Here is an 18565-nt window from a genome sequence, read left to right as displayed (position 1 = left end):
GCATCTTTTGTGGCCCCATTGAAGTGAATGGATCCGCATCCGAGCCGCAAAAACTGCGGCTCGGATGCATACCCGAAAAACGGTCGTGTCCATGAGGCCTTTAACTGTATTACCATCCCGAGGACAGTGATATATATTGACTTCAGGAAGACACCTGAGACCGTCGGCCAAGCACATAAGTGCATGATGCTCCTACATTAATTAATGCTGAGAGCATCATGTCCTAATTTACTAAGCTGGGGGAAGGAAGGGGGGGAAGGGGGGGTGAGGAGAGCTTGGGTGGCTGGCCCCCCGGGCATTGTCCCACCGGGAAATTTCCCTGTAAGGTCTATGGCCAGTCCTCACCATATGCCAAGGCAGCATGCACGGCCCTTGTGGGGTGGCACATGGGTCCTTAACCATCACATTCTCTCATAGAAAACATCCTATGATTATTCAGGAAGACCACGTGGGCATATCCACTTTAGTTTGAATAATGCCACGGATAGGCCAGAGCAAGACCACATTCACATCTGCATCAGAGGCTCCATCCAGGGCCTATGCTGCAGATTCTGAAAGATTTGGCAGATTTTTGTGAATTTTCATTGAGGATTCTGTACTGAAAATCCACACATTACAATAGCTACAAATAGAGTTTTCAGGAGCAGATTATACTCTTTGCAATGGCAAGGGTGAAATCCGTGGAAAAATCTGCATGTGATACACACAGATTTTTCTGCATATCTAGGGAAAAACGTGAATTTACCTTAAAGGGTTATTAAAGGGGTTTTATGGGAAACATTTTATTTATTTACTTTTAAAGAGGCATAAACGGTTAAGGCCTGTTTCACATTTTCATTTAAGAGATGTGGCAAGCTGTTCCGGTAGGGAACAGCCTGCCAGGTCTCTCTGCATTCCGGCATTGCTGGCTACATTCACAATAAGGCTTATTGCACACGAACGTGTGCGCCCTGTGGCCGTATTGCAATACACGGGCACCGTTCCGTGGGCATTCCGCATCACGGATTCGGACCCATTCACTTCAATGGGTCCGCAAATCCGGAGAGGCGGAATGGTGTGGAACGGAACCCTACAGAAGCACTACAGAGTGCTTCTGTGGGGTTTTGTCCCGTACTTCCGTTCCGCAAAAAGATACAACATCTTTTTGCGGAACGGCCGGATTGAGTACCCATTAAAGTGAATGGGTCCGCGATCCGCTGCAGCTGCCCCACGGTGGGTTTTCCTGTATTGCGGCCCGCAGCACGGCCACGAGGCGCACACGTTCGTGTGCAAGAGGCCTAATGGGGACCGGCAGAGATGCAGCCACAACCCTGCAAATATACATATGGAAAAATATTGCTGCGCGCAGCGGTTTTTATCTGGCCGCTTCTCGGCATGTCCCCCGGTCATCAACATTTAGCCCCTATACAGAGATCTGGCCTTCGCTGCAAGGAAGCGACCAGGCCGCTACCTCCTGGAACAGTCCCGGTGTAGTTGGCACCTGACTTACAAGGGTCAGAGACATCGATGCAAGGCACAGTGGGGTCAGGCAATACTCGCAGTCAGGAAACAGGCAGTGGCCAAAGGTAGGCAGCACACGTGAAAATCCTTGAAACAAGTCTGAGGTCAGGGCAGGCAGCAAAGGGTCAATATGGTAAACAGGCTAAGGTCAGAACAGGCAATAGGGGGTCCGAGTCAGTAAACAGGCAGAGAATGGTTCACAGGTAGACAAACAGAACAGCACACCTTCACTGGTTACTAGCAACTAGGAAAGCTCAGGGGAAGGTGCCTTATAAACCCACAGATGGCGATTCTTGCTGACATTGGGAGAACCTATGCCAGCAGGAGCAGACCGTGGACTGCAGACAGGAGAAACGAGGGAGCGGTGGAATTGGTGCCTAAGGACCCATAAGCATCAGCTGCAAGAGAAAGGTGAAAGATGCGGCACCAGTGCCCATCACAGACCGCCACCATAACACATGTACAGTTGCAAGAAAAAGTATGTGAACCCTTTGGAATGATGCAGATTTCTGCACAAAATTGGTCATAAAATGTGATCTGATCATCTATGTCACAACAATAGACAATCACAGTCTGCTTAAACTAATAACACACATAGAATTAAATGTTACCATGTTTTTATTGCACACCATGTAAACATTCACAGTGCAGGTGGAAAAAGTATGTGAACCCTTGGATTTAATAACTGGTTGAACCTCCTTTGGCAGCAATAACTTCAGGAAACGTTTGGTTGTATTTGCAGATCAGACGTGCACAACGGTCAGGAGTAATTCTTGACCATTCCTCTTTACAGAACCGTTTCAGTTCAGCAATATTCTTGGGATGTCTGGTGTGAATCGCTTTCTTGAGGTCATGCCACAGCATCTCAATCGGGTTGAGGTCAGGACTCTGACTGGGCCACTCCAGAAGGCGTATTTTCTTCTGTTTAAGCCATTCTGTTGTTGATTTACTTCTATGCTTTGGGTCGTTGTCCTGTTTCAACACCCATCTTCTGTTGAGCTTCAGCTGGTGGACAGATGGCCTTAAGTTCTCCTGCAAAATGTCTTGATAAACTTGGGAATTCATTTTTCCTTCGATGATGGCAATCCGTCCAGGCCCTGACACAGCAAAGCAGCCCCAAACCATGATGCCCCCACCACCATACTTCACAGTTGGGATGAAGTTTTAAAGTTGGTGTGCTGTGCCTCTTTTTCTCCACACATAGTGTTGTGTGTTTCTTCCAAACAACTCAACTTTGGTTTCATCTGTCTACAGAATATTTTGCCAGTACTGCTGTGGAACATCCAGGTGCTCTGGTGCAAACTGTAAATGTGCAGCAATGTTTTTTTGAGAGCAGTGGCTTCTTCTGTGGTATCCTCCCATGAAATCCATTCTTGTTTAGTGTTTTATGTATCGTAGATTCGCTAACAGGGATGTTAGCATATGCCAGAGACCTTTGTAAGTCTTTAGCTGACACTCTAGGATTCTTCTTCACCTCATTGAGCAGTCTGCGCTGTGCTCTTGCAGTCATCTTTACAGGACGGCCACTCCTAGGGAGAGTAGCAGCAGTGCTGAACTTTCTCCATTTATAGACAATTTGTCTTACCGTGGACTGATGAACAGCAAGGCTTTTGGAGATACTTTTAAAGACCCTTTCCACCTTTATGCAAGTCAACAATTCATAATCGTAGGTCTTCTGAGAGCTCCTTTGTGAAAGGCATCATTCACATCAGGCAATGCTTCTTATGAAAAGCAAACCCAGAACTGGTGTGTGTTTTTTATAGGGCAGGGCAGCTGTAACCAACACCTCCAATCTCATCTCATTGATTGGACTCCAGTTGGCTGACACCTCACTCCCATTAGCTCTTGGAGATGTCATTAGTCTAGGGGTTCACATACTTTTTCCACCTGCACTGTGAATGTTTACATGGTGTGTTCAATAAAAACATGGTAACATTTAATTCTTTGCGTGTTATTAGTTTAAGCAGACTGTGATTGTCTATTGTTGTGACTTAGATGAAGATCAGATCACATTTTATGACCAATTTGTGCAGAAATCCATATCATTCCAAAGGGTTCACATACTTTTTCTTGCAACTGTAAATAGGATGTGCCATCACTTTATGTTTATGAGGGTCCAACCTCTGGAAGAAAGGTACCTCAAAGCTGATTTAGTGTTCCCGTCGAAGTTCTCCCGACACAAAGGAATTCAGTGATGAACCACTGCTGCGGACCAAACATTCACATTCATAAAGTGATGGCGTATGCTTGTGATAGGCCAGCACTTTATAAGATGGGCCGAACCCTCAGGGCTGATTCACACGACTGGACTGATCGGGTGCGGGTCTATTGTATTGTGCTCACATCATCATATGATGATGTTTGCTGAAGGTCTATGGGAATGATAAAATGCAGGACACACAAGTGTTTTTTTGCTCCGGGGGTTTTATTAGGTGGCGTTTTTGTCTTTTTGTTTTCTTTTAAAAAACGCAGCATGTTGTAGCTCAGGCATTCTCAAACTGCGGCCCTCCAGCTGTTGTAAAACTACAACTCCCACAATGCCCTGCTGTAAGCGGATACCTGAAGGCTGTTCCGGCATGCTGGGAGTTGTAGTTTTGCAACAGCTGGAGGGCCGCAGTTTGAGAATGCCTGTTGTAGCTCTTGGAGTTTTCTTTCAGGACTCTGAGGTTCACATGGCTTAAATCCACAGCAGAAAACTCAGTATCAGTAGCAGAAGACAGGCAGTTTTTGCTGGCAGATTTGTAATTTGGTGGCAGTTTTAGATGAGTTTTTAAGTGAAGGATTTGGAAAGGTTTTTAGAAGCGTTTTTGCCAGTTTTTCTAATCCAGCCCTTGGGTGGGATAATTCCGAAGATTTTCTGGCAGCAATAACGCTGCTAAAAACTCTTGTAAAACCAGTACTAGGGACCCGGCCGTTGTTTTGGTCCGTATCTGAGACACAGTTTTGACGGCTTGGATGCAGACCCATTCACTTCAATGGGGCCGCAAAAGATGCGGACAGCCCTCCGTGTGCTGTCCGCATCAGTTGCTCCGTTCCGTGGTCCGCCCAAAAAAAATATAACCGGTCCTATTCTTGTCCACGCTTTGCGGACAAGAATAGGCAGTTATATTAAAGGCTGTCCGTGCCGTTCCACAAATTGCGGAACGCACACGGACACCATCCGTGATTTGCGGACCGCAAAACACACAACGGTCGCGTGCATGTAGCCTAAAACCGCTAGCTTTTATCCTGCTTCTCTGCGGTCTTCAATGCAAAAACCACACTCTCAATCTGCTACTAAGCGTTCCTGCACATGGCGCACATCTGTATGCAGAAAATCCAAACCAAGCATTTAAAAGTACTGAATATTTATCGCAGTGTGTCTTTTTCTGTGCATTTTTTGGGGGTCATTTACTATCCAAGAGCAGATTGCGACGCAAAGGTTATTTGCGCTGCAATCTAAGACGTTTTCCCCGCTCACGCCAGGTCAGAAAGAGTGGGTGTGGTGTGGGCGGGGACAGGCCCATCTCATGCCTCATTTTCTACGCCTGTTTTAGGTGCAGAAAATGGTCTAAATGTAAGACAGGAAGGAAGCTGGCTTAGATTTAGACTGGCGTGCCAAAGTTACGTAGAGACCGGCGCCTCTTCATAACTTAGACGAATCTACCCCCAGTTATAGGGGCTATTAAGACCGGCGTCTAAAACGCTGGTCTTAATAAATGACCCCCTTCGTGTTTATTTTAAAAAACTCCATTGAAATCTATATAATACCAATCTGCACAAGAGATCTAATTCCGCATGGAAGAAAAAAGCGACGTGCACATGAGATTTGTCTAATCATTCAAGGTGCCGATACTGTACAACAATACCGTTTTTCTGCATGAAAATCAATGTGGTACTTTCACACTAGCGTTTTTCTTTTCCGGCGCTGAGTTCCGTCCTAGGGGCTCTATACCGGAAAAGAACTGATGAGTTTTATCCTAATGCATTCTGAATGGAGAGCAATCCGTTCAGGATGCATCAGGATGTCTTCAGTTCAGTCTTTTTGCCTTTTCAGGACGGAGATAATAACGCAGCATGCAGCGGTTTTATCTCCGTCCAAAATTCCGGAACACTTGCCGGAACCGGAATTTTTTCCCTATGAAATGCATTAATGCCGAATCCGGCCCGGATGACACCAGAGAGACGGATCCGGCATTTCAATGCATTGGTCATACGGATCGGGATCCTGATTCGTCTGACAAATGCCATCAGTTTGCATGCGTTTTGACGGAACTGCCTACCGGAATCCTCTGCCGGAAGTGTGAAAGTACCCTTAGGATTTGTTGCAGAAATTTCCACAACTGAAAATTAGATCCAATTCCCAGAATGTGCTTGCTGCCCCACTCAAATAAATGGAACCGATTTTCATTTGCGGAAATTTCTGCAACAAAATCTGCAGTGCGTGAGGGCACCCTAGGAAGTAAGCTGCCACTTCTGAAGTCAATGGGAGTCTGTTGGTGGCATTTGACAGAGGATCCACCTTGGTTTTCCAAGACTGAATCCACAGTGGATTTCAAGGCCTCAAGCATACAACTGTATCTGTTTTGCGGTATGCAAATCGCGGATTGCGGATGCGGTCTGTGTGCCGGCCACATTTTATTTGCAGGTGCATTTCTTTAAATGGATCAGTGGTCCGCATTTTGCAAAACAGACATACGGAAGTGGAGAGCACAACGATGATCAGTGTACTTTCCATATGCGTATGTCCATTGCCCAAAAAAGTAGAACATGTGATATCCTTGTCCACAAAATGTGCACTGTGGGCCTATTGAAGTCAATGGGTCTGCAAAAAATGTGGATGCAACATGGACTGCATTTGTATTTTGCAGATCCACGATTTGCAGACAGCAAAACGGATATGGACGTGTGTATGGGACCTACCGTATTTTTCACTTTATTGAAATAAATGGTTCCGTAAACGGTCCGCAAAAAAACGAACAAAAAAAACCCAGAATGGACACGGAAAGAAAATACGTTCGTGTGCATGAGGCCTTATGAAACGAATACTAGTATGCGCTTCTATTATGGAACCGGTCATTAGCATGCAGGAGGCTCGTGGAGCGGTGAGCGACGCCCTGCGGCTGTACTCACCGCTCCCTGGTAACCTGTGGGAGCTGTGCAGTCCTCACTGTGCACACACCGATGCTGGGCAACATTACATCACAGTGTACCAGGGGCCCGGAGAGGACCAGGGAGCGGTGAGCGTCGTTGAAGAATAAGTCCATTTAGTTATTTTTGATCCGATATTAGGGTCTTATCTGAGGCCTGATGAAGGTTGGGGGTGTAATTTGGGGTGCAATTTGTGGTCCCCAATGCACGGACAGCACCTGTGCAGATTCCCCAGATCGATCCAGACCCATTCAACTTAAATCGGTCAGTGATCCGACCACACCACAAAAAAATAAAACATGTTCTATTTTTCTTGCGGTGCAGAGGCACGGAGAGAGACCCCACAGAAACACTCCGTAGTTCTTCTGTAGGGTTCCGTGCCTCCGTTCCGCACCGGACCTTCCGGATTACTTTAATGGGTCTGCATCCGTAATGTGCGGTGCACACGGCCGGGCAACGGACGTGTGCATGAGCCCTAGTTGTGCGAACATAGCCTCAGCGGGCTTTCACCGTTTTCTTACTGCTGTTTTTATGCAATTTTGCATTTTAGGGTACTTTCACACTAGCGTTTTTCTTTTCCGGCATAGAGTTCCGTCCTAGGGGCTCAATACTGGAAAGAAACTGATCGGTTTTATCCCCATGCATTCTGAATAGAGAGCAATACGTTCAGGATGCATCAGGATGTCTTCAGTTCAGTCACTGAACGGCGTTTTGGACGGAGAAAATACCGCAGCATACTGCAGTTTTTTCTCCGGCCAACAATACTGAACACTTGACGGAATGCCGGCATTAATTTACATTGAAATGTATTAATGCCGGATCCGTCATTAAGTGTTCAGGAAAAACGGATCCAGAAAAAAATGCAAAAGAAATTTATACTGGATCCGTTTTTCCGGAAGACACCGGAGAGACGGATCCGGCATTTCAATGCATTTGTCAGACGGATCCGCATCCGGAGCCGTCTGACAAATGCCATCAGTTTGCATGCATTTTGCCGAATCCGGCAGGCAGTTCCGGCGACGGAACTGCCTGCCGGAATCCTCTGCCGCAAGTGTGAAAGTACCCTCAGTGGTGTTTTTTTGGCTGTAAAAACACCAGCTGCAGATGGTCGTTGAGGTTCTATGGGAAATATAAAACACAGGACACACAAGTGTTTTTCGGTGCTAGCATTGTTGTTAATTATGCTGTAGCTCTTGTCATTTTTTTCCTGGTGTTTTCACATCATCATTTCTATAAGGCTACATGCACACAATATTTTTCTCTGCGTCCATTCCGTTTTTTTTGGCTGATCGGATGGTTACCCATGCATTTCTATGGAGCCATTAAAATTGCAGTGTAGTCAAACATTTCTTTTCCGCGTCCGCTGTCCCTGTTTCCCATCCGCAAAAAAAGTATTGCATGTCCTATTCTTGTCCGCAATAAATGTTTTGCGGACCCATTGAAGTCAATGGGTCCATAAAAGAATGCGGATGACCAACGGAGCCATCCATATGTCATCCGCATCCGTTTTTTTTAGCGGATGGTTGCTGGGAAACCTGTATATATTAAATGACAAGAATTACAGCCTTCAGGATTTTTTTGCAGACCGCAAAAAAAAAAACTGAAGACACACTGAAACACAACCTCCAAAATTTGCGGACAAATGGAACGGATGCAAAAAGAAAACGGAACACGGATCCGCAATTTGCGGACCTCAAAAAACATCTGTCGTGTGCATGTAGCCTAAAGGAAAAACACCATGAAGAAAATGCTAGTGGTAAGACACAGTGGGAGAGATTTATCCTAACTGGTTCAAATGAAAACAGCACTGAAAAATAAAAGGTGGAATCTGGTTGCTATGGGCAACTAAGCCAGAGGGAGATTTATCAAAAGTGGTGCGAAGGAAAACTGGCTTATAGTTGCCTATAGCAACCAATCAGATAGATCCTTTATTTTTCTAAAGCATCTCTGAAAAACGATTGGGCATCAACTGGTTGCTATGGGCAACTAAGGCAACTAAGTCTTCCTTTGTATCAGTTTTGATAAATCGCCCCCAATATGTAGATTAAAAAAAAAACAACACAAATACAAAAACTGCTGGTGATTATTGTGGGTTTTCTTTTTTTTTTTTTTTTTTTAACCTCCCCAAAAAGATAATGATGGCCCCATAAATTTGTAAATCTGTGTATGGTTAGAGACAAAAATAGCAAAACCCTTATTATATGACAAATGCCAACACAGTCAGTATGAATAAATGCAAACTTTATTAGTTCATATTAGATAATGATAAAATAGATCATACAGTGGCGGCTACATATACAGAAACAGTGACGACAACTCCGTATCCTATTAGGTTTATAGAACCAGAAATTATTCTACACATAAAGGAATAAAGTGTCGTGTGCCAAATTCAACATATGGTAGAACAGAAAATGACAATTAAAGGGCAAGTGCCAAAAGTAATCAGACAGAAGTCTACACCTAGTTTGCAGGTGTGGCTAATAAGACCAATAGGGAAGTATAGAGTAAAATACAGACAGTATAGCTCAAACCCCGACGTGCGTTTCACCTCAAGCGAAACCCTTTAATTGTCATATGTTGAATTTGGCACACGACACTTTATTCCTTTATGTGTAGAATAATTCTGACACCAATTTCTGGTTCTATAAACCTAATAGGATACGGAGTTGTCGTCACTGTTTCTGTATATGTAGCCGCCACTGTATGATCCATTTTATCATTATTTAATATGTACAAATAAAGTTTGCATTTATTTATACTGTGTTGGCATTTGTCATAAAATAAGGGTTTCCCCCAAAAAAACACCTGTCAAATCAATGTAATGACCCAACCAATCCCACTGACTTATGTAAATTAGGTTTTTCATATTTTAAGGACAAAACACTGCGGTCCGCAATGCACGGCTATCGACGGTGTGACCGCCGTCTGCAGACAACGGTCCGCAACGCAAAAAAAGTAGTGCATGAAATTTTTTGCTGTGTAGAGGCACGGACAGAAAACCCACAGAATCTGGCTACATGCACACGACCGTATGTGTTTTTGCGGTCCGCAAAAAAAACTGATGACGTTCCGTATGGCATCCGGTTTTTTTTTTGCGGCTCCATTGTAATAATGCCTATCCTGGTCCGCAAACTAGAAAAAATAGGACATGCACTATTTTTTTTGCGGAGCAACGGAACGGACATACTGATGCGGACAGCACACGGTGTGCTGTCCGCGTTTTTTGCGGACCCATTGAAATGAATGGGTCCGCATCCTATCCGCAAAAAAAAAACAAAAAAACTTCGGACACGGAAACAAAATACGGTCGTGAGCATGAGGCCTCTCTCCGTAGTGCACACGACTGTAGCCTGTTTCGCGGTCCACAAATTGCGGATCCGCAAAACACGGATACCGGCCAAGAGCCTGCAGACATTTTTTTTTTTCACTACTTCACAAATGTCCTATCCTTGTACGCAAAACGGACAAGAATAGGAAATGCTCTATTTTTTGTTTAGAGCTGCAGAATGGACTTACGGATGCAGACAGCACATGGAGTGCTGTCCGCATCTTTTGCGGCCCCACTGAAGTGAATGGGTCCGCCTGCGAGCCGCGAAAAAGGCGGACTACAGAGCACAGCATGTAATCATCACAAATGGGAGACGTGTGAGGTAAACTCTTGTAAATGGGTCCTTTACGGCACAAGAGGAATATTCCATTGATACAATCTGTCATAATGTAAGATCCGCACGCTGTAAAAACACATCTGGAGCTAAAAGTTAGGAAAATATTCCAATATTTTGACTCAAACGGTCCGCCGTCCTGCAAAAAAGTTAGAACGTTTTGTGGACAAGAGAAGGCATTGTTAATATGGCGGGACATGCAGGATGCACACGGACAGTTTCAGTGTTTTGCGGATCGCATAACGGATACAGTTGTGTGCATGAGGCCTGGGCAGCGCTTAGAGCAGAATGGTCCAGCAATAAGGCTTTTGTCTCTTAGCTACACGACACACCGGTAGGGGTCAGCGAATGGCACGGGATTCTGTTTTTTGTTCACATCTCCATTCTAAGGCCTCATGCACACAAACGTTTTTTTTCACGGTCCGCAAAAACAGGGTCCGTAGGTCCGTGATCCGTGACCGTTTTTTCGTCCGTGGGTCTTCCTTGATTTTTGGCGGATCCACGGACATGAAAAAAAAAGTCATTTTGGTGTCCGCCTGGCCGTGCGGAGCCAAACGGATCCGTCCTGAATTACAATGCAAGTCAATGGGGACGGATCCGTTTGACGTTGACACAATATGGTGCCATTTCAAACGGATCCGTCCCCATTGACTTTCAATGTAAAGTCCGGAGTCCCTTTTATACCATCAGATCGGAGTTTTCTCCAATCCGATGGTATATTTTAACTTGAAGCGTTCCCATCACCATGGGAACGCCTCTATGTTAGAATATACTGTCGGATATGAGTTAGATCGTGAAACCTCATTTCCGACAGTATATTCTAACACAGAGGCGTTCCCATGGTGATGGGGACGCTTCTAGTTAGAATATACTACAAACTGTGTACATGACTGCCCCCTGCTGCCTAGCAGCATCCGATCTCTTACAGGGGGCCGTGATCAGCACAATTAACCCCTCAGGTGCCGCACCTGAAGGGGTTAATTGTACTATCATATCCCCCTGTAAGAGATCAGGGCTGCCAGGCAGCAGGGGGCAGGGGGCAGACCCCCCCCCCCCCCTCCCCAGTTTGAATATCATTGGTGGCCAGTGCGCCCCCCCCCCTTCCTCCATTGTAATAATTCGTTGGTGGCACAGTGTGCCCCCCCCCCTTCCTCCCTCTATTGTAATAAATCGTTGGTGGCAATCATTGGCCCCCCTCCCTCTATAGCATTAACAACATTGGTGGCCAGTGTGCGGCCTCCCATCTTGCGCCCCCCCCCCCCCCCCCCCCGATCATTGGTGGCAGCGGGTTACTAGCAATAGTACAAGATTCATACTTACCTGGGAGCTGTGATGTTCGTGTCCGGCCGGGAGCTCCTCCTACTGGTAAGTGACGGTTCATTTAGCAATGCGCCGCACAGACCTGTCACTGTCACTTACCAGTTGGTGGAGCTCCCGGCCGGACACGAACATCGCAGCAGCAGCCAGCAGCAGGTAAGTATGAATCTTCTACTATTGTACTATTGCTAAGTAACCATGGCAACGAGGACTGTAGTAGCGTCCTGGTTGCCATGGTTACCGATCGGAGCCCCAGCGATTAAACTGGGACTCCGATCGGAACTCCGCTGCCACCAATGATGGGGGGGGGGGGGAGAGATGGGAGGCCACGCACTGGCCACCAACGTTGTTAATGCTATAGAGGGAGGGGGGGGGCAATGGGGGGTGCACACTGTGCCACCAACGATTTATTACAATAGAGGGAGGAAGGGGGGGGGGGCGCACACTGTGCCACCAACGAATTATTACAATGGAGGGAGGGGGGGGGGGGGCGCACACTGTGCCACCAACGAATTATTACAATGGAGGGAGGGAGGGGGGGGGGGGGCGCACACTGTGCCACCAACGAATTATTACAATAGAGGGGGGGGGGGGGGGCCGCACTGGCCCCCAATGATATTCAAACTGGGGAGGGGGGGGAGGGTCTGCCCCCTGCTGCCTGGCAGCCCTGATCTCTTACAGGGGGATATGATAGTACAATTAACCCTTTCAGGTGCCGCACCTGAAGGGGTTAATTGTGCTGATCACGGCCCCCTGTAAGAGATCGGGTGCTGCCAGGCAGCAGGGGGCAGTCTTGTACACAGTTTGTAGTGTATTCTAACTAGAAGCGTCCCCATCACCATGGGAACGCTTCTGTGTTAGAATATACTGTCGGTTCTGAGTTTTCACGAAGTGAAAACTCAGCTTTGAAAAAGCTTTATGCAGACGGATCTTCGGATCCGTCTGTATAAAAACTAACCTACGGCCACGGATCACGGACACGGATGCCAATCTTGTGTGCATCCGTGTTCTTTCACGGACCCATTGACTTGAATGGGTCCGTGAACCGTTGGCCGTGAAAAAAATAGGACAGGTCATATTTTTTTCACGGCCAGGAAACACGGATCACGGATGCGGCTGCAAAACGGTGCATTTTCCGATTTTTCCACGGACCCATTGAAAGTCAATGGGTCCGCGAAAAAAAACGGAAAACGGCACAACGGCCACGGGTGCACACAACGGTCGTGTGCATGAGGCCTAAAATCCGGCTGGAAAAAAATAAATAAATTACATGCAACTTTATTTATTTTTTCTGGGCCAATCAGGCAGCCGGATCTCCGAAATGGAGATGTGAACGCAGTCTTTTTCTAAAAACACTGCGGGAGATTTATCAAAACTGGTGTAAATTAGAACTGGCTTAGCTGCCCATAGCAACCAATCAGAATCCTCCTTTCACTTTCCAAAGGAGCTGTCAAAATTGAAAGGTGGAATCTGATTGGTTGCTATGGGCAACTAAGCCAGTTCTACTTTACACCAGTTTTGATAAATCTTCCCCACTGTTTTTTTTGTGCCAGCAAGAAGCAGGCAGACGCCAAATGTGAGGAAATTACCAACACCCTACAAATGCTGCATTTTTTTGTAGTTGACTTGTAAGACAGTTTTCTGGGGTTTTTGCCTGTAAACAGTTTTCAGACATTTTCCTGGGGACTTTTCTATCAAAAAAGAAAAACCTCTGAAAAATAGGCAAGTAAAACATGACTTTTTAGGCTACTTTCACACTAGAGTTTTTCTTTTCCGGCATAGAGTTCCGTCCTAGGGGCTCTATACCGGAAAAGAAATGATCAGGCATATCCCCATGCATTCTGAGTCTTTTTGACTGATCAGGCAAAAGAGAAAACCGTAGCATGCTTGCCTGAATGCCTGAATGCCAAGACTTGCCTGAATGCCGGCATTTTTTTTCCATAGGAATGTATTAGTGCCGGATCTGGCATTCAAAATACCGGAATGCCGGATCCGTCCTTCCGGACTGCGCAAGCGCAGACCTTTAAAAATGAGAAAAACGAATAATACTGGATCCGTTTTGCCTGATGACACCGGAAAAACGGATCCGGTATTGCAATGCATTTTTCTGACTGATCAGGCATTTTTCAGACTGATCAGGATCCTGATCAATCTGAAAAATGCCTGATCAGTCAGAAAAATTACATGCGTTTGCATACAGTTTGCCTAATCAGGCAGGCAGCTCAGGCAACGGAACTACCCCTAAGGGTACTTTCACACTAGCGTTTTTCTTTTCCGGCGCCGAGTTCCGTCCTAGGGGCTCAAATCCGGAAAAGAACTGATCAGTTTTATCCTAATGCATTCTGAATGGAGAGTAAGGGCTCTTTCACACTTGCGTTGTCCGGATCCGGCATGTACTCCACTTGCCGGAATTACACTCCGGATCCGGAAAAACGCAAGTGTACTGAAAGCATTTGAAGACGGAACCGTCTTCAAAATGCTTTCAGTGTTACTATGGCACCCAGGACGCTATTAAAGTCCTGGATGCCATAGTAGGAGCGGGGAGCGGTATACTTACAGTCCGTGCGGCTCCCGGGGCGCTCCAGAATGACGTCAGAGCGCCCCATGCGCATGGATGACGTGTCCAATGCGATCACATGATCCATGCGCTTGGGGCGCCCTGACGTCACTCTGGAGCGCCCGGGGAGCCGCATGGACGGTAAGTATACTGCTCCCCCGCTACACTTACCATGGCTGCCAGGACTTTAGCGTCCCGGCAGCCATGGTAACCATTCAGAAAAAGCTTAATGTCGGCTCCGGAAATGCGCCGAAACGACGTTTAGCTTAAGGCCGGATCCGGATCAATGCCTTTCAATGGGCATTAATTCCGGATCCGGCATTGCGGCAAGTGTTCCGGATTTTTGGCCGGAGCAAAAAGCGCAGCATGCTGCAGTATTTTCTCCGGCCAAAAAACGTTCCGTTCCGGAACTGAAGACATCCTGATGCATCCTGAACGGATTTCACTCCATTCAGAATGCATTAGGATAATCCTGATCAGGATTCTTCCGGCATAGAGCCCCGACGACGGAACTCTATGCCGGAAGACAAGAACGCAGGTGTGAAAGAGCCCTAATCCGTTCAGGATGCATCAGGATGTCTTCAGTTCAGTCTTTTTGACTGATCAGACTTTTCAGAAAACCGTAGCATGTTGTATTTTTACCTCCAGCCAAAAATCCGGAACACTTTGACTGAACGCCGATTCCGGCCTTTTTCCCATTGACTTGAATTAACGCCGTGTGTTCCGTCAAACCGGATCCGGCTTTTCCATGTTAAACCCGATAAATGTGAAAAAAAAGTTAAAGTCCATAAATGGCGGATCCGTTTTTTTCATTGTGATCAAAATCCTGATCAGCATTCAAATGTAACCCATTTTCACACGTTTTTCCGGATCCGGCGGGCAGTTCCAGTGTCAGAATTGAACGCCGGATTAAACAACGCAAGTGTGAAAGTAGCCCTAGTCACATCTTACTTGCGTTTTTTTTCTAAGGGTACTTTCACACTTGTGTTGTTTGATTCCGGCAGGCAGTTCCATTGCCTGAACTGCCTGCCTGATCAGGCAAACTGTATGCAAAGGCATGTCATTTTTCTTTACTGATCAGGCATTTTTCAGACTGATCAGGATCCTGATCAGTCTGAAAAATGCCTGATCAGTCAGAAAAATGCATTGCAATACCGGATCTGTTTTTCCGGTGTCATCATTTTTTTTTTTCAAGGTCTGCGCATGCGCAGACCAGAATACCGGCTCCGTCAATGCGGCAATTTGAATGCCGGATCCGGCACTAATACATTCCTATGGAAAAAAATGCCGGCATTCAGGCAAGTGTTCAGTTTTTTTGGCCGGAGATAAAACTGCAGCATGCTGCGGTATTATCTCCGTCCTGAAAAGTCAAAAAGACTGAACTGAAGACATCCTGATGCATCCTGAACGGATTGCTCTCCATTCAGAATGCATGGGGATAAAACTGATCAGTTATTTTCCGGTATAGAGCCCCTAGGACGGAACTCAGCGCCGGAAAAGAATAAAGCTAGTGTGAAAGTGCCCTAAAGCCACCTACACACAGTGCGGATTATGTGCGTTTTTTCCCACATTGATTTTCGTGCACAAACAGTATTGTTGTACAGTATCAGCACCTTGAATGATTAGACAAATCTCATGTGCACGATAAAACAGTTATTTTCCGGTATTGAGCCCCTAGGACGGAACTCTATGCCGGAAAAGAAAAACTCTAGTGTGAAAGTACCCTAAACCCCCAAAAAAATGCATGAATTTCATGTAAAAAAAAAAAAAGTAAGCACCCTTAGGCCCCTTTCACACGGCGAGAATTCCGTGCGGGTGCAATGCGTGAGGTGAACGCATTGCACCCGCACTGAATCCGGACCCATTCAATCCAATGGGGCTGTGCACATGAGCAGTCATTTTCACACATCGCTGGTGCGTTGCGTAAAAATCGCAGCATGTTAAAAAATAAAAAACAATAATTAAACTCACCTCATCCACTTGTTCGCACTGCCCAGCTCTCCTTTCTTCTTCTTTGATGACCTGGAAGGAAAAGGACCTATGGTGACGTCACTGCGCTCATCACATGGTCCATCACATAGTCCATCACCATGGTGATGGACCATGTGATGAGCGCATTGACATCACCAAAGCTCCTTTTTCTCCCAGGTCCTCAAAAGAAGAAAGAAGAAGAGATGGGCTGCGCGAACAAGTGGACGAGGCAAGTTTAATTATTGTTTTTTTATTTTTTAACCCCTCCATCCCTAATTTACTTAGCATTCTGTATTAAGAATGCTAATATTTTCCCTTATAACCATGTTATAAGGGAAAATAATAAAATCTACAGAACACCGATCCCAAACCCGAACTTCTGTGAATAAGTCCGGGTTCGGGTCTGGGTACCAAACATGCAGATTTTTCTCACGTGCATGCAAAACGCATTAAAATACTTTGCACTCACGCGGAAAAACCGCACCCGCATCTTGTCTGGCACTCACACACGACGCCCCTGTGAAAGAGGCCTTAGGGTATGCTACACGGTGACCCTGGTCGCAGCCAGGATCGCAGGGACATCGCAGTATAGTGGTGATCCCATAAAATTGAAGGGGGTCGCTTGTGTACAACTGCAATTCCTGAATAGCAAAAAAAAAATTGGTAAATCAGGGGTCGCAGTAGCGGAACACCATTTATTTCTATGAGATTACCTCTACACTGCGATGCCCCTGTGATCCTGGCCACGACCATTGTCGGCGTGTGTAGCCGTCCCTTAGAGCAGGGATCAGCAACCTTCGGCACTCCAGCTGTTGTGAAACTACAGTTCCCAGCATGCTCCATTCATTTCTACGAGAGTTCTTAGAAGAGGAGAGCAAGTATGCATGCTGGGAGTTGTAGTTTCACAACAGCCGGAGTGCCGGAGGCTGCCTACCCCTGCCTTAGGGCATAGGCACACACTGCATTTTGCGCCTGAATTTTCATATGAAGAATTCACAGTGTTAGGCTACATGCACACGACCGTGCCCCCCCGTGGCCGTATTGCGGGCACCGGCCATGTGCATTCCGCATCACGGATCGCGGTCCCATTCACTTAAATGGGTCCGCAATCACGGAGATGCGGAACGGAGGCACGGATCGGAACCCCACGGAGTGCTTCCGTGGTGTTTCTGGCCGTGCCTCCACACTGCAAAAAAGTAGCGCACGCACTACTATTTTGCGGTGCAGACCGTCGGATGCGGATCGCGGACCCCACTCAAGTGAATGGGTCCGCGATCCGCATGCGGCTGCCCCTTGGTCTGTGCCTGTGCATTAGAATGTATGGGCTCCGATGAGCCGAAGTTAGTTATTTGCGAAGTTGCGCGTGACTTCATTGAGTAACTTCGGTAGCTGATTTTTAAAGTAGGGTTCGGCTTCGGCTCCAAGGTACCAGATGGAACAGAAGCCGAGTTCGGTTTCAGCTTTTAAAGTGGTTTTCCACTTTAAGAATCAACTCAATGAAGTCACGCGCGACTTCGCGAATAACAAACTTCGGCTCATCAGAGCCCATACATTCTAATACTGTACAGAGACTGATCTCCGTACAGTATTATTCGGAAGTCTTGAACGAAGTGACTTCGGGTGAAGCATCCGAAGTTCGCTTCGCTCAACACTAGTGCAGATCTAGCAGCCTGTAAGGGCTCATGCCCCATGCCAGTGCTGTGGACTGCAAATTGCAGTCCGCAATGCATGGGCACTGTCCGTGTGCACACAGTTTGCGAATGTGGACCCATTCACAAAATAGGACAGGTTTTATTTTTTTTGAGGTGCGGAGGCATGGACCGGAATCCCGCAGAAGCGCTCCGCCGTGCTTCCTCTCTGTATCTTGAGGACTGTGGACCCATTCAAGTCAAAGGGTTCCCATGCTTGAGACGGAGTGCACAGGGCCGATGCCCTATATTGCAGACCCGCTGTATGCAGGCGGGCACGGGGCACACATGGCGGTGTACATGAGCCCTAATGCAAGGGGTGAGATCTGGGACAAAATCTGCAAGTAGCATATCCAGATTTGGAGGCAAAAACATAACAAAAACTGCCCCAAAAGCTGCATAATCTACACATGTACCCTAAAGGCCCGTACACATGAATTTACTATTGCATTTTTTTACCACTGAAAATAAGCCCTAAAAACTTTTTACATACTGCAAACAATTTTTATGGCATTTTAGCGGCTTTTTTTTTTTTTTAATAAAATGTATGGATGGCTTTTTTTCAGCTGTTTTCCATATCCTTATGCATAGAGAAAAAAACTGCTAGAAAAAACTTTTTTTTATTTATTAACATACTGAAACTTTTTTTTTCTCTATCCAGGAGGATATGGAAAGCGCCTGGAAAAAAAAAAGTCACCAAATGTATAAAAAATAAAGCCACTAGGCAGAAACAGAAAAGT

At 46.3% G+C, this 18565-nt stretch overlaps 1 protein-coding gene across 2 annotated transcripts in view; it reads right to left on the bottom strand.

The window, feature by feature from the left end:
- Positions 1–18565, bottom strand: part of MBD6 (methyl-CpG binding domain protein 6) — a 78018-nt gene that overhangs the window by 58342 nt on the left and 1111 nt on the right. The window lies entirely within an intron of this gene.

The sequence above is a fragment of the Bufo bufo genome, chromosome 3 (genome assembly GCF_905171765.1).
Source record: "Bufo bufo chromosome 3, aBufBuf1.1, whole genome shotgun sequence".
Taxonomy (NCBI): Eukaryota; Metazoa; Chordata; class Amphibia; order Anura; family Bufonidae; genus Bufo; species Bufo bufo.
This window is presented reverse-complemented; position numbering and strand designations above follow the sequence as displayed.